This window comes from Geotrypetes seraphini, chromosome 12 (assembly GCF_902459505.1).
Source record: "Geotrypetes seraphini chromosome 12, aGeoSer1.1, whole genome shotgun sequence".
Taxonomy (NCBI): domain Eukaryota; kingdom Metazoa; phylum Chordata; class Amphibia; order Gymnophiona; family Dermophiidae; genus Geotrypetes; species Geotrypetes seraphini.
The window spans coordinates 60,562,265-60,579,330 of NC_047095.1; the positions used below are offsets into that span (position 1 = coordinate 60,562,265).

At 50.2% G+C, this 17,066-nt stretch overlaps 1 protein-coding gene across 6 annotated transcripts in view; it reads right to left on the bottom strand.

The window, feature by feature from the left end:
• Positions 1-17,066, bottom strand: part of LOC117346033 — a 113,089-nt gene that overhangs the window by 81,969 nt on the left and 14,054 nt on the right. The window contains exon 2 of one of the 6 annotated variants that reach the window (XM_033915257.1): positions 3,291-3,485. The exons of the other annotated variants lie outside the window; for them this stretch is intronic. The gene's annotated coding sequence lies outside the window, so the exon portion shown is untranslated. The remainder of the gene's footprint in view (positions 1-3,290; positions 3,486-17,066) is intronic. 6 annotated transcript variants of the gene reach the window in all.

Sequence of the window (17,066 nt, forward strand, 5' to 3'; positions counted from 1 at the left end):
CTTAGGAAAGATTTATAAACTATAGAGTTTTACGTCATGCAAAATTGTCATTTCTTTAATAAGACATTAACTATTTTTTTTCTGCGACCCTCCAAGTACCTACAAATCTAAAATGTGACCCTGTAAAGGGTTTGAGTTTGAGACCACTAGTCTAGACTGAAATGAAACTAACAGAAAAGGAAAAGGTAGGTCTGAAGTTGCCTATTCTATACTGTCTCATCCAGTCTGTGTCACATAGCTGCATCCAATGATTATTTAAAAACCTGACAGAGCTTTGTGAGGATAAACAATTTTCCAACTTCAGACTCACAGATTGCTAGACAAATGTACACATCCCCTCTATTTGCTAGACAGTCAATGATCTTGAGGAATACGTATCTTGAGTCTCAAAACCTCCAATTCTATAGACTCAGCCAAAGAAAACCCACTGGTCCACTTTCTATATTTATACAGCATTCTAAAAACAATGGCATGTTAAATCAAACTAAACAAATGAAGTAACGTTTACGATGAAATTTAATCATACCTATTACAGTTTCTTTCCAATTGTAGGGCTGTACCAATCTGAATAACCAGGTATCATCCCTTTCTGCCAGCAGATGGAGAAAGTAACATAGCCTGCTGGTGCTTAGTGAAAAGCTCCAGTATGCCTCTGCGAAAGCAGCAGACAGTCCCATAATGCCTCATCAACCACTATAGCTGTAAGTAATCACATTTCATTTTCCTTTTTTTTATTTTAACAGCAGCACTGGAAAGAAAGAGAGATAGTCCCAATAACCAGTCCTACCAAGGAACATCTCAGGATTACTGTATTTTTTGCTCCATAAGACACACTTTTTCCACCGCCAAAAAGGGGGTGGAAATAAGGGTGTGTCTTATGGAGTGAATACTACAACCCCCCTCCCAGTACCTTTTTCTACTCCCGGCACTTCTCTTGTTGGACAGCTGCGGCAGTGACCTTTTTGGACTCCCTGTACTTCTCCTGCTGGACGGCTGCAGCAGCGAGAAGCAGAGCGGGGGAAGCACCGGGAGTCCAAAAAGGTCGCTGCTGCAGCCGTCCAGCAAAGGAAGCGCCAGGAGTAGAAAAAGGTACTAGGGGGAGGGAGTACAAAAAGGTAGGGGGGCCCTGCCAGGATTTTAAAAAAAAGTAAAAATGCTAAAGGGGAGGGAGGGGTATGGGGGACTCTGCCGGGATTTTATAAAAGTGAAAATAGTACACGGGAGGGGGGAGTCCAAAAAGATAGGGAGGGCCCTGCCAGGATTAAAAAAAGTAAAAAAGGTATGGGATGGGGGGGTCACCCATATCTGCTTGCCACTAGACCTGCCTGCCCTGTCCCTACCTGCATACCAGCCACTTGGCCGGCCTGCCTTGTCTCTACTTGAATGCCAGCCACTAGGCCTGCCTGCCTTGTGCCGTCCCTACTTGCATGCCAGCCACTAGGCCGGCCTACCTTGTGCCCTGTACCTACCTGCCTGGCAGCCCTGTCCCTGCCTGCTCTGTCCCTACTAGCATGCCAGCCACTAGGCCAGCCTGCCTTGTGCCTTGTCCCTGCCAGCCACTAGCCCTGCCTGCCCTGTGCCCTGTCCCGGCTTACCACTAGATCACCAGAGGGGGGACAGGGTACAGAGCCTGGCAGGGAGGGGGGACAGGGTTCAGAGCTTGGCAAGCAGTGTGGGGTTGGGTACAGAGTCTAACAGGGAGAATTTGGTTCAGAATGGTTTTTTTTTTTTCTTGTTTTCCTCCTCTAAATTTAGGGTACGTCTTATGGTCAGGTACGTCTTATGGAGTGAAAAATATGGTATATAGCCCAAGGGAAAGGAAATAAACAGGTATGACTAAATTTCACCTTCCTTACCTTCTAGGCTATACAGTTCTGAAAAAGTGGAATGTACTCAAGCAGACATGGAAAGACAAAGCTCCCTGAATGACTGCTCTGTCAAAGTTTGAACAGGCTCTGGCCAGTGTATCCAGTCTGTAATGCTTCACAAAGGAATGGAATGATGACCAAGTCACCACCCAACAGATGCCCTCCACAGTAAATGCCCGGGCCTAACTTCAGGAGGCTGCCTGAGCCCAAACTGAGTGAGCTCTCAACCCAGGAGGCACTCTCTTGTTCCTGCAAATTTAGATGGCCTCTATCACCGCCTTGACCCTGCATGTCTCTTTGGACATCACTTGATCCAAGAGGCAAAACTCATTTGTCTCCTGCAAGTACCTGAGCATAACTCTGTAGATGCTAAACTTGTGAAGCTTCAGAGGCTAAAAGGATGGACCTGAGAAGACTTTCAGTATTAAATTCAAGACCCAAGTGGGAAGAGACAGGCAGACAGGAGTATGCAAATAAATGACCCCCTTCAAAAACTAAGCATTGAGCAATGAGAAAAAAGCCCAGGACTTTTACCTGGAAACAGGAGAAAGCCTTAAGTAGGGTGGAGATCACTGCAGGCAAAAACCCTTTCCTCATCAAACACTGACTTTCAAGGGCCAAACCTTCAGCCAGAAGGGAATTGGATCCTTCATTTTTAACAGATTTTGCCAGAGCATGTCCCAATCCTTGGAAAGAGAAAGTGACTGTCTACTACCAAACTATGTACAGTCTCTAAAGCCAATCCATAGCCATGGCAAGCACCAGAAAGAGATACTGTACTATCCTGTGCAATACACAGCTTATCGGAGATCAGGGGGGGGAAAAAAAAAGACAACATATAATGGCTCTTCATTGGGCTACTACTGAACCAGGGCATCTATTCTGTATGTGGACATCCCCTTCCAGCAACTGAAGAAATGATCTTCCTTTGCACAGCAGCACAAGACCTTAAAGGTCAAAGGCCAGTTGGCTCCACCAGTCCAGGAAGAACTGAAAGGCTACCTACCTCAACTCCCACTTCAAATACAGCAGAAGGAACTGAGGAAGTCTACCTGAATACTGTCTTTGTCAGCTATGTGGACCGCTAACAGGGCTAACCTTAATCATTTTGGTCACCATTCTTTGAACTTCTACTAAATTCTGCTACATTCTTTTTGAGATATGAATAGCACACACAATTCAAGGTGAAGTCAGACCAAGGTGCAATACAGAGGTATTATAATATTCTTTGTCTTTTTAACTATTCCTTTCCTAACAATGCCTAGCATTCTGTTTGCATTTTGGGCTGCTTGCACTGCACATTGAACACAAGATTTCAATGTACTGTCCACGATGAGAATGTGATTTAACTGGCCAGAAATAACTCCTGGCCGGTTAAAGTACCCATTCGAGGCTAATCAGTCATTTTTAGCAACACTTAACCTCTATGTTTCTAGTTAACACCACTGAAAGAGAGAGCTTAGGTTCTTATCTTGATATTTTTTCCAGTAGATAGGAATGATGTGTTCATCCATGCTCACAACCATACTGCAGAAGATGTCGATCATAGCATTTCGGCTCCTCCTTTTGCATGGTCTCTGCTGCCCTCTTCAGTTCGTACCAAAGCTGTCAACACCCCTATAGAAGAAGACAAGAGAAGGAGGGTTACGGGGAACACCCAGAAACCAAATGACTGATCTGCTCAGATGAATTTTAAACCAATCACTGAATGAATGTAGTTAAACAAAATAAGCCTCTGAGAGGAACAATAAATGTAAGAAAAATACAAGTTAAACAAGAAACAGCCTGGAGTACCCATTTCACTGTGTAATTCAGGGTCTAAGGGGAGTACACATTGTAATTCTGGGTCTAGGGGGAGTACACATTGTAATTCTGGGTCCAGCGAGAGAACACACATTGCAAATTGTACTAAAGGAGTTCAAGTAGCCCAAGCGGGAATACCCCCACAGGGTACACACATTCCGAGTCTGGGATAGGAACACACTGTAGTTCTGGGTCTGGGGAGTCCGAGATAGGTGCACGTTGTAACTCTGGGTCTAGGGAAAGTACAAAACATGCGAATAATGCTAAAGGTGTCCAAGTAGCTCAAGCGGGAACATCCCCACTGAGACGTAACAAACATACAACATGGAGGGCTATGCACGTAAACGCCCACAGTCTGGGAAACAAGATCCTGGAATTAGAAACAGAAATGAGGAATGCCGACCTGGATGTGGTGGCGATATCTGAGACCTGGCTCACGGACTCCCACGGGTGGGACATGGTCATACTGGGTTACAACTTGCTTCGCCGGGACAGGGAGGGCAAAATGGGAGGAGGTGTAGCATTATATACTAAAGATGACATTAAGGTCACCAGAATCACAGATGTCCACTACACTGGGGAATCCCTTTGGGTAAATTTGGCCAGAGGGAAGGACAAATGCCTGTATCTTGGCATAATATACAGACCCCCAAGACAACAGGATGACCTAGATATGGAATTAATCGGAGATATAGAGAATATCACCTTGCGTGGGGACACAGTATTGTTAGGTGACTTCAACATGCCTGATGTGGATTGGGACACGCTTTCCTCTGCTTCCGGCAGCAGCAGGAGGCTTTTAAACTCTATGAAGGGAGCAAGACTCAGGTAACTGGTGTTAGAACCAACAAGGGATCAGCCAATACTGGACCTGATACTTACCAATGGAGAAAGTGTTACAGAGGACTCGGTGGGTGACACATTGGCCTTCAGTGACCACAACATGGTATGGTTCAATCTCAGGAAAGGTTTCACTAAATCTACCACACTGACCAAGGTCCTCAAATTCAAGGACACAAACTTCAAAGAAATGGGAGACTTTGTTCACCAGGCGCTACAAAGCCAAACAGAAACCGGTAACATGGAAGAAATGTGGTCGACTTTGAAAGCCACCATACAAGAAGCAACAAACCGCTATGTTAAATCAGTAAGTAAACGGCAAAGGAACAATAAGCCACAGTGGTTCTCTGCGGAGATTTCAGACCTCATCAAGGAGAAGAAAAAAGCATTCATCTCTTACAAACAATCAGGGAAACAGGACTCTAGGGAAGTCTATCTGGCCAAGTCAAAAGCTGTCAAAACAGCAGTTAGGGAGGCCAAATTCTGCATGGAGGAGTCTCTAGCGAAGAACATCCAGAAAGGAGATAAATCCTTCTTCAGGTATATCAGTGACAGAAATAAGAACTCAGGCGGGATAGTACGTCTTAGGAAACCAGACGGAGACTATGTAGAAGCGGACTCAGAAAAAGCCCAACTGTTAAATGAATACTTCTGCTCAGTCTTCACCCGTGAGGCGCCAGGACTCAGCCCTCAGCTACAGACAAGGTTTGACGCAGATGACCCATTTAGTAATTTCGAGTTTACACCCAGCGGTGTCTATTGCGAGCTGTCAAAGCTTAAGGTTAACAAGGCAATGGGGCCTGACAACCTACACCCCAGGGAGCTCAGAGAGTTGTGTGATGTCTTGGCGGAACCGCTATCCGCGCTCTTCAATCTCTCCCTTAATATGACTGGAAGTCCGTTGGACTGGAAGACGGCTCATAATCTAAGGTACCACTGTATTTAAACATATTGTTTAAAATTTAAAATAATGGGTTAGACTGACAGACTTACATACTAATCAATACATAAGGTAAAGAGGGACAGAATTACAATTCAATATTTTGAAGTACAAAGAGAACCATAAAAGGAGAGAACAATAGGGTACATATTCCTGGGCTTTAGGCCTCAGTTGAGAAATGCTCCTGCGCATGTTCCTGGGGCTTTAGGCCTCAGTTGAGTTTTAGTCCTGGGGCTTCAGACTCAGATGTGAAATCTTTCTGTGGCCTCAGATGTGAAAATTTTGGTGGCTTAGGCCTCAGTTTAAAAAACAAACCAACCAGATTCTGGTGGTTTAAGCCTAGGATTGGACGTGGCCCTATGGCGTAGGCCTCAGTGGAAGTCGATTTCTAGGGCTGACCTCAGTTGAGAGCCCTTCCTGTGGCCTCAGAGGTTAAGATCTATCTTCCTGTAGCTTTAAGCCTCAGAGGTACGATCTTCCTATAGTTTTCGACCTCAGAGGTGAGATCTTCCTGTGGCTTGGGGCCTCAGAGGTAGGATATTCCTGTGGCTTAGGCCTCAGATGTATGATATTCCTATGGCTTCGGCCTCAGTGGTGAGATATTCCTGTGACTTAAGGCCTCAGATGAGACATATTCCTTTGGCTTGGGCCTCAGTAGAGGAAGATTCCTGTGGCTCAGTTGAGGCCTCAGTTGCGAATTATTTCTGTGGCCTAGGCCTCAGAGCTGAGATCTTCCTGGGGCTCGGTCCTCGAAGGTGAGATATTCCTGGGGGCTCAGGCCTGAGTGGAAGGAAGATTCCTGGGAGCTCAGGCCTGAGTGGAAGGAAGATTCCTGGGGGCTCAGGCCTGAGTGGAAGGAAGATTCCTGGGGGCTCAGACCTGAGTGGAAGGAAGATTCCTGGGGGCTCAGGCCTGAGTGGAAGGAAGATTCCTGGGGGCTCAGGCCTGAGTGGAAGGAAGATTCCTGGGGGCTCAGGCCTGAGTGGAAGGAAGATTCCTGGGGGCTCAGGCCTGAGTGGAAGGAAGATTCCTGGGGGCTCAGGCCCGAGTGGAAGGAAGATTCCTGGGGGCTCAGGCCTGAGTGGAAGGAAGATTCCTGAGGGCTCAGGCCTCAGTGGAAGGAAGATTCCTGAGGGCTCAGGCCTCAGTGGAAGGAAAATTTCTGGGGGTTCAGGCCTCAGTGGAAGGAAGATTCCTGAGGCTCAGGCCTCAGGGCAAGATGGCTTCCTGGGGCTCAAGCCTCAGGGCAAGAAGGTTTCCTGGGGCTCAGGCCTCAAGGCAAGAAGGTTTCCTGGGGCTCAGGCCTCAGGGCAAGACAAATTCCTGGGGCTCAGGCCTCAGATGATAGAGGCTCCTGTGACATGGATGTCAGTTGAGAAATTCTCCTGTGGCTCAGGCTGCAGTGGAAGGCCAATTCCTGGGGTTCAGGCATCGGTGGAGAAAGATTCCCGAGGAGTAGGCCTCAGTTGAGCTGCGGGATATGAGCTGTATGGTGTCTACCTTGGGGGGGGGGGGGACATCACCTGGTCCCCTTTTCCCCTCTCCCCTTGAAGGACTTGGATTCTTCAGTTCCATAAGCTCACTTGGGCTACTGGCGTGGAGTTACAGGGGTCACTGTTCTCTTCAGGGAGGCACTGGTATGAGGAGTATTTTTACTCCTTTCCGGCGTAGGGAAGCAGAAGCTGCTTCTGCTGTAGTAGCAGACGCCCATGGGCTTGCAGCCAGGTCAGGCAGCAGCGGGCAGTAGGAGGCCCTAAGGGCGGTTGCTCCAGGCCCTTCCCTCCCCCGCAGATCGGGGGTTACTGCAGTTGCAGATGTCGCCGCCGCTGTCAGTATTTCTAATTTCGGAGTAGGTACGCTGCTTCAGGCAGTACTGCCTTTGCCACTGCTAACAGGCCGACCCTAATTGCTGCCATACGGGCGGTGGGTTGGCCTTGGCTGGGGAACCATTTCACCTGTGGCCTGGTGTACCGTGTTTGGTCCCAGCCGGATGGCAATTAAGCTATGGCTAGGTTGATTGCCGGCTAGTTGATAGCTCTCGCTATTGCTCCGAGTTATTCTTTCCACTCCTGGGTTCATTCATGTGGAGGAATGGACTGGCGGTTGAATAAGCTACCTCAGTGCCTGAGGCTGTTACTGTTTCTCCTTAGGATGCTGGGACAAGTCACTTCGTGGCCCGGGCACAGAGTAGTGTCTGGTTACAAGGGAATGCCTTGCCTCTCCTCTGACATTATTCTTGACTGTGGTCAACAGTGTGGCCTTCTGTGTCCTAGGGACTTGGTACTTGAGAGTGCTTCAGTCAGATGGGGAATCTTCATTTGTCACGAGTCCAGGCTGGCTGCCTCAGAACCTTCCGAGGGAAGTAGGTCTGGTTTACGACGAGGCTCATGGGGTTTGCCATCAGCCGAGGACCGTTGCCAGACATGTGCTGCAGGGAAGGTTTTCAGTTCACTTGTTTATTTCCCTCCCTATGTTTGGATTGCTTTTGTACATTCCACTAGTCTCTGGATACATCTGCTGTTGATGACAAGGAAGGTAAAATTATGTCCTTACCTGATAATTTTCTTTTCTTTAGTCACAGTAGATGAATCCAGAGACCCACCCTGGTGTGGGGTTTGTCGCTCTCAGGAGCAGTTTGGGCTTGCCTTTAGACTGAAGTTGCAGTTTAGATTTTGATGTATCAATGATTTGGGTAGCACATGTGACAGAAGAAGTTCCATAGGTGTCCTATATCTCATATGTTTAATGCAGTTGATGTGATTTATGTGATTTACTTTTATATGATTTATTTACATTGCTTTGAGAAGACCAATACTGATTGGCCAGGAGGATGTGCATCCAAGATACACCTGAGGTCAATTCAGTGCTCTCTATCTCCCCCTGCTGGTTGGTGGATGTAATTCCACTAGTCTCTGGATTCATCTGCTGTGACTAAAGGACTGAAAATTATCAGGTAAGGGCATAATTTTACCTTATCATGGTGGATCCGCCATCAAAGCTTGAAGTTTGCTAACCCTGCAAACAGACGTGAGAAAAATGAGGAAGACCATTTTCCAAGTGAGATATTTCAGATGTGTCGTAGACATTGATTCATATGGAAACTTCATGAGTTGAGGGAGAACAAGGTTGAGATCCCAAACCACTGGAGGTGGTTTGAGAGGTGGTTTGACATTGAAAAGTCTTTTCATAAATCTGGAAACCACAGGATGAGCAGATAGAGGTTTCCCCTCCAGTGGCTGAGGAAAAGCAGCAATTGCACTGAGATGAACTCTAACAGAGGTGAATTTGAGGCCTTAACTGGGTCACGTGATAAGCTGAGCGGTGATGGATGCGTTTCTTCTCTGCTCGCAGCTCCCCGACGCCATTCCTGCAATAATTAATCAGCATTTGGGGGATTATCGGCCCACAACCCGCTCTACCGTGTGGGGGAACAGTCTATAGACAGATACATATTGAAAATCGCCCAGCACCATGAATGCTAAAACCCCCAAAAATGACAAGGACGAAACAAGCCGGTTGAGAACAAGATGGCGGATTCTCTGCTGGACACTGCAATTATCTGCTGCGCAGTTGGAGACACTGAAATCAGCGGTAGTTTCAGCCTTGGACCCCCGATTAGTGCGGCTCTTAGACTAGCTCACCCACCTGGAAAGTTTGCTTTCAGACACCACCCGTAGAACTGGGGAGCTGGAGCAACGGGTTTTTGCAGTGGAAGACACGTCGGTGGAGATGTCCATGGAACTGGGGGAGTTGCAGAGCCTGGTACAGAAGCAAGCTGATAAGATCGAGAAGCTTGAAAAATGGTCCCGCTGTGGAAATCTTCGTTTTTTGGGCATCCCTGAAACCGTTGCCGACTCTACCTTGCTTGCCACAATGGAGGACTAGCTGAATCGAGAGTTCCCTATGCCAGCCCCAGCAGGGCCTATATGCCTAGAAAGAGCTCACCGTTTAGGCAGGTGTGGACCTAACTCCAACAGGCCGAGAGTGATCATTGTCAAAGATTCCTTGAAATATAATGATAATCTAGTTTGTGTATTTCAAGACTTTTCAGTAGCCTTGACTGACACTTGCCGAAAATTTTCGCCTATTTCTGCTAAGCTTCAAGAACGGCATCTACAATTTATGCTGATATATCCAGCTATACTGCGAGTTTACCATGAGGACAGATGGCAACAGTTTCCTACTTTGGCTCAGGCACAGGACTTCCTCAACACATTGGAAGCTAATGTTTCCTGAGCACTTTCTGGAAGGCTCTATAGCTGAGTATTTCTGTGAAGGGGTTGTTGGTCTGTAAAGCACAGTTACTTACCGTAACAGGTGTTATCCAGGGACAGCAGGCATATATTCTCACACATGGGTGACGTCATCTACGGAGCCCCAGCGCGGACAGCTTTTCAAGCAAACTTGCTAGAAGTTTCAAGTTTGCACACTGCACCACGCATGTGCTAGCCTTCTTGCCCACTAGAGGGCGCATCTCCACCTCGTGGTCCTCAGTTCCATATCAAGCAAAGAAAAGCCATCCCCGGGGAGGTGGGCGGGTTGTGAGAATATATGCCTGCTGTCCCTGGATAACACCTGTTACGGTAAGTAACTGTGCTTTATCCCAGGACAAGCAGGCATGATATTCTCACACATGGGTGACCTCCAAGCCAACCAGAAAGAGGGTAGGTGGGAGGATGGCAATTTAGGAAAACAGGTTACGTAACACCGACTGGCCAAACCGGCCGTCACTCCTGGACAAAGAGTCCAGACAGTAGTGGGAGGTGAACGTATGAACCGAAGACCAGGTGGCAGCTTTACATATGTCCTCCATAGGCGTAGAACGGAGGAAAGCAACCGAAGCTGCCATCGCCCGGACCTTATGCCCCGTGACTCGACCCGAGAGCGGGAGACCAGCCTGAGCGTAGCAAAAAGAGATGCAAGCAGCTAACCAGTTGGACAAGGTACGCTTGGAAACCGGATGTCCTACCCGATTAGGATCAAAGGACAAAAACAATTGAGGAACCTTCCGATGAGACTTAGTACGTTGGAGATAAAAAGCCAACGCCCTCTTACAGTCAAGCGTGTGAAGCGCCGCCTCACCAGGATGAGAATGGGGCTTCGGGAAAAATACCGGAAGAACAATGGACTGATTGAGGTGGAAATCAGACACAACCTTAGGCAAAAATTTGGGATGGGTGCGAAGAACCACCTTGTCATGATGAAACACAGTGAAAGGAGGATCCGCAACCAAAGCCTGTAGCTCACTAATCCGACGCGCGGACGTGAGCGCAATCAAAAAAACTACTTTCCAAGTAAAAAACTTAAGAAGAGATTTGTCGATAGGCTCAAAAGGTGGTTTCATCAGTTGAGCCAGGACCACATTAAGATCCCACACCACAGGAGGAGGCTTGAGAGGAGGATGAACATTCACAAGACCCCTCATGAAACGAGAAACCAAAGGATGCAAAGAGAGGGAACGACCCTCGAGATGTTGATGGAATGCAGCAATGGCACTAAGATGCACTCGAATGGAAGTCGTCTTCAGACCAGAATTCGACAGATGCAACAGATATTCCAGCACCGAAGACACAGGCACCGAATTCGGGTCCAGGTGGTTCAAGGAGCACCAGGATGAAAATCTGGTCCACTTCTGGGAATAACAAAGCCTAGTCGAGATCTTCCGAGAGGCCTCCAAAATTTCCCGTACTGACTGGGAAACAGGAACCGAAGTCAAGGGGAAAGGAACCAAGCCGTCAGATGTAAAGACTGAAGATTGGGATGTAACAGCGAACCCCGACTCTGAGACAGCAGAGAGGGAAAGACAGGCAGAAGCAGAGGCTCCCTGACACTGAGTTGAAGAAGCAGGGAGAACCAGTGCTGTCTTGGCCAACGAGGCGCAATGAGGATCATAGTAGCTTTGGTCGACTTTAGATGAACCAGCGTTCTCAAAATCAGAGGAAAAGGAGGGAACGCATAAAGGAACCTCCCCTCCCAGTCGAGAAGAAATGCGTCGGCCTCGAGACGGTCCCGGGAGTACACCCGAAAACAGTAGAGGGGTAGTTTGTGAGTCTCGGGCGAAGCAAACAGATCCACCTGAGGAGTCCCCCAGCGGTCGAAGACTTCGCGTAGAACCCGGGAGTTCAGAGACCACTCGTGCGGCTGGAGAAGACGACTGAGTTTGTCTGCCAGACAATTCAGCTCCCCCTGAATGTAAACCGCCCGCAAGAAGATGTTCTGAGAGACGGCCCATGTCCAAAGGCGCAGGGCTTCCTGGCACAGAGGCCAAGAGCCCGTCCTCCCTTGCTTGTTGACGTAATACATGGTCACCTGGTTGTCTGTCTGAACGAGAACCACTTGATCGCGAAGGAGGTGGCCGAAGGCCCGAGCAGCCAGATAAATGGCACGAAGCTCCAACACGTTGATGTGACACCGACGATCCGCAGCCGACCATAGGCCCTGCGTTCGCAGGCCGTCTAGATGAGCCCCCCACGCATACTCCGAAGAGTCCGTCGTCAGGACCTTGCGATGCGGAGGGACGCGAAAGAGCAAACCCCCGGACAGATTGGTAGAGTTGGTCCACCAACGGAGCGAGCGTCTGAAAGACGGAGTCACAGTCAAGCGTCGAGATACCGGGTCTCGGTCCTGACGCCATTGCGAGGCCAAGGTCCACTGAGGTATCCTCAGATGCAACCGGGCAAATGGGGTCACTTGGACCGTCGATGCCATGTGCCCCAAAAGCACCATCATATGTTGAGCCGACACTACCTGCAGTTGCGAAACCCACCGGCCCAAGCGGAGCAGTGCCTCCAGACGTGGAGAAGGGAGGAAGGCACGAAGGAGAACAGTGTCCAGCACGGCTCCTATAAACTGGAGGGATTGAGTCGGGCGCAAGTGAGACTTGGGAAAGTTCACCTCGAACCCTAGACCCTGAAGAAGCGTGATAGTCTGTTGGGTCGCTGAAATAACTCCTTCCCTTGTCGGGGCCTTGATCAGCCAATCGTCCAGATAGGGAAAGACCTGCAACCCCCGGGAGCGCAGAGCAGCCGCGACCACCACCATGCATTTCGTGAACACCCGAGGGGAGGAAGCCAGACCGAAGGGTAGTACACGGTACTGCAGGTGCAACTCCCCGACCTGAAATCTTAAAAACTTCCGAAAGTCGGGATGCACCGGAACATGGGTGTACGCTTCCTTCAAATCCAGGGAGCACATCCAGTCCCCCTCGTCCAATAGGGGATACAGAATCGGAAGCGATAACATACGGAACTTCTCCTTGACCAGGAACTTGTTGAGCTTCCGGAGGTCCAAAATGGGGCGCAAGTCCCCGGTCTTCTTTGGGACCAAAAAGTAATGGGAATAAAATCCCCGGCCCTGCTGATCGAGAGGCACCAATTCGACCGCCCGGAGGCTCAACAAGGCCCCGGCTTCTTCCCGGAGAAGGGCCAACTGGCTCCGATTGGACGGACACGCCCCGGGAGGCATGTCTGTAGGCTGCCTGGAGAAGTTTAACGAATAGCCCTCTGAGACGGTCCGGAGCACCCATGCGTCTGACGTAATCTCTGACCAAGCCCTGGCAAAAGCCGTGAGCCGACCCCCGATGGGGAGGGGGTTGGGCGACATCGCGGCGGGGGCCAGCCCCCAACCGCTCATCCCGTCAAAAGGACGGCGCTGGCTTGGATGCCCCCTGCGCAGCGGGCTTGGAGGGCCCCCCCCTACCCTGTTGGGTTGGACGTCGGGGTGGAGGTCTCGAAAAGGCCAGTGTCGATTTTTGAGGATACCGCCTAGGTGGCTGTCTAAATGGCCTCTGAGGTGACGGCTTAGGCTTCGGGCGGACCAGAGACGCTAGAGAACGCTCTTGGTCAGAAAGCCGCTTGGTAGCCGCCTCTAAGGAGTCGTCGAATAACTCCGACCCGACGCAGGGTAGATTGGCCAATCGCTCCTGCAGGTTGGGGTCCATCTCGAGGGTCCGCAGCCATGCCAACCGGCGCATGGCTACCGCACAAGCCGAGACCCTCGAGGCAAGCTCAAATGCGTCGTATACCGCATGAAACAGATAGAAACGTAGTTGGGACAGGTTCGACACAAAAGTGGCAAACCTATCCCTATGCGAATCCGGGATCACCCCCTGAAAGTCCGGCAGATCCTTCACCATTGATCTGAGGTAGGAAGAATAGGCGAAAGCATAGTTAAGGACCCTCGTGGCCATCTGAGAATTAGCATATAGACGACGGCCGAATTTATCGAGGGTCCGACCCTCTCTCCCAGGAGGGACCGCCGCAGAGACCCTAGAAGGCTGCGAACGCTTAAGAGCCGACTCAACTAGGAGCGACTGATGGGAGAGCTGTCCCTTGTCAAACCCCTTAGGGGGAAGTGTCCGGTATTTGGATTCCATCTTGGTGGGCACTACCGCAACTGTAAGAGGGGTCTCAAGGTTCCGCAGCAAGGTCTGAAGGAGGACCTTGTTCAGCGGCAGGCGGGGGGATTCCCGTTGAGGGGCAGGAGAATCCTGTTCCTCCAAAAATTCTTTTGTATAGTGTGACCCCGCCAACAGGTCCACCCCCAGAGCCTTCACCATGTCATGGACAAATTTTGAAAAAGAAGATGTCCGTGTGGGCGGAGAGGGTGACCGAGACTTCTCAACGGAGCCGAAGGGAGAGGCCTGGCGAGAATACTCGATCCCCACACCGGATCCCGAACCCCACGAGGCACGATCCCTTGACCTCGAAGGGGTTGGGGACACAGCCCGCCGGAGGGACCCCCTGGGGGAACCCCCCGGAGTACGGGGTACGGAGGCTCGTCCCTTCCGCCCCGGCGAGGAGGCACGGGAACTCTCCCGGATCGGGGACCTCAAGAGATCGGGGTTGTCAAGGCGGAGTTCCTCGACGCGCAAAACCCCGCCCTCGGGCGTCGTCGAGCGATGACTCCTCCGAGGCGAGGTCCGAGACCGCTTGGCCTTTTTTAGAAGGTGCTTCGCCCGAGGCTTGCTCGAGGGCGACGAACCCTGGGAAGACCTCGGGGACGAGGACGAGGAGATCCGGCGTACCCGGCGCTGCTTGTCTCGGGACCGCACACTGACCTCAGGCTGTCTCCCCGAGGTCGGATCCGAGGGAAGCGTCGAGGTCGAGGCCGAGGGAGCTTCGGCCGCTGAGAGGCCGGTGCCCGAGGCCAAGGTCGCCAACTGCGGGGCCGCGGAGACCGAAGGCGTCGAGGCCGAAGCCTGCTGCAGGGTTTCAATGGCCCCGGAGAGCTCCGAGGAAATTAAAGTTCGAAGCAATTCCTGGAATGCCGGGATCGTGAGACCCGGAGGCAAAACCTGGGGGCGCTCCGCAGAGGGCGACCTCGGTCTCGAGTATTCCCTCGGGGCTAACCCTTTAGATACCTTGGACTGGGCAGAGGTCGACGGTCCCGCCGACGAAGAGCCCGAGGATGGCTTCCTGGTGGATGAAACTGAGAAAGGAAGCGGAGACTTACCCGGGGCTTGCTTCTGCGAGGCAACCGGCTTCGAGGTAGCCGAGGGGTCCGACGCCGAGGTCGAGGCCGAGGCCGGGGCCGAAGCCGAGGCCGAGCTCGAGGCCTTCCCCGTCGGGGTCTCGACGGCAAAAAGATCCGCCATACGGGCCTTGCGACGAGTAAGGGCCCGTTTCTGGAAGGTGGCACACTTAGGGCACGATGCTGTCGGGTGATGGGGCCCCAAGCACCTTAGGCAGCACCTGTGAGGGTCAGTGATCGACAAAAGCCTATCACACCTACCACACTTCTTAAATCCCGTTACGGGCCGGGACATGGGCCCAAAACAAGGCCGGGAACAACCGAGGTTCCTCGGCCACGGCTACCGGGAGCCCCCGGAGCGAATGGAGAAAGATAAATTTTTTTTTTTTTTGAAAAAAGAAGAAAACAAAGAAAGAAAATACAGATAACGCAGCGACCGCGTCGAAATTCCGCACACAGCCGCGGCGACAGAAGGCAAAAACGAGCACAATTATCCACAGGGCTTCTGGCTCCGCGGATGAAATTGAACTGAGGACCACGAGGTGGAGATGCGCCCTCTAGTGGGCAAGAAGGCTAGCACATGCGTGGTGCAGTGTGCAAACTTGAAACTTCTAGCAAGTTTGCTTGAAAAGCTGTCCGCGCTGGGGCTCCGTAGATGACGTCACCCATGTGTGAGAATATCATGCCTGCTTGTCCTGGGATAATATATTTTACAAGTCATGCTTTAAAATACTCATGTAGCCTTATCCTGTTTTAGTTTTGCACAGCTGGGGGGGTGGCGTAGGGGAGCTGCCCGCATCTATAGTGTACCTCTGTGTGGTGGCCTTGCAGGGTGACCGCATTGAATTTTCTAAGGGAATGGGGATGGAGAGGTTGGGAGAGGGGAGTGGGGAGTTTGGGTGGGTTATAGGGTGTTGTTTAGTGGGAAGCTTCAGCGGGTTTTATCTTGTGGTGTTCTCAAATTTGGGACTGTTTTATGATTTATGTAATGCTTTTTCTAATGCTCAATGTGACTCCGGAGGAGGCTGGGCTCCTTGGGTTTCTTTTCTCACTTTACGCTCCTCTGGCTTTGTTCCTCTCTTGCTTGATTAACACTGGGCACTCCTTTTAGGACACTATCTTGGAATGTGAGGGGAATCACTTCACCTATTAAACATACAAAAATCCTGGCGGACGTTGCATCATAGGAGAAGCTTCCGCCTACACACACGCGACTGCAGGCAGGCAGGCTCAAGCAACTTACTTTACTAATGTGCCGCGAAGGTAAGGAAGATAGATTCGGTAGGTAGGGAGGGGGCCATGCGCGATCGGTGACCGTGTACGTTCCCTCCCTAAACTGCGGGGACAAGGCCATTCACCGCTCCACGGGGTGGTGGATAGCCTTGTCCCTGTGCCTGCAGTGAGCACTTCCCCCCCCCCCACCGTTTTGGCGGGTTACCCATGGGTAACAGCCACCGTGTCATTCTCTAGTAGTGACTTTAGCTCTTACATTGGATAAAAATTGGCTGTTGAGACTCTTCTTCAAAAATAAGGAAAAATAATGTTTAGGTTTTAATATACAAATGTTTCCTGATTTGGCAAGAGACACACAAAGGCGCAAAAGAGAATTTCTTTTATTAAAACCTGGAGCTATATCTCTTGGGGCGACTTTTTATCTTTGCCATCCTTGCAAGTGTATAATTGAGTATAATTCTCAAAAATATGTTTTCTTTGAGCCTTTCCAGCTTACATTTTGGATCTTATTGTGGACTTGAGCCTGAATTAAGCAAACATTTACTTTTTGAAATACTTCTCCATTATTCTCTATTATTTTCTATGCTTTGAATGGCTTTCTCTACAAGTTTAGTCTTGATTTGTATATTTGAAAATTTATACATTTTTTTTTTTTAAAAAGGAAGTTTGAGGACTTAGGAAAAAGGAAATCCAAAATGGCTGCCACAGCAACGTTATGGCACCAATAAACGGCTTAAAAATACTTCTTAGCTGACCAAGGATATAGCACTGAAATAGTTATAGCAGGGGTGTCCAACCTGCAGCCCCATGAAGTATTTTGTGTGGCCCTGGTCGAGGGTGATGCAGTGTTTTCTTCTGCTGCCCCCGGGTGTTTACCATCTTGCCGGCTCCCTCCTCTGTCTTGCTGCAGT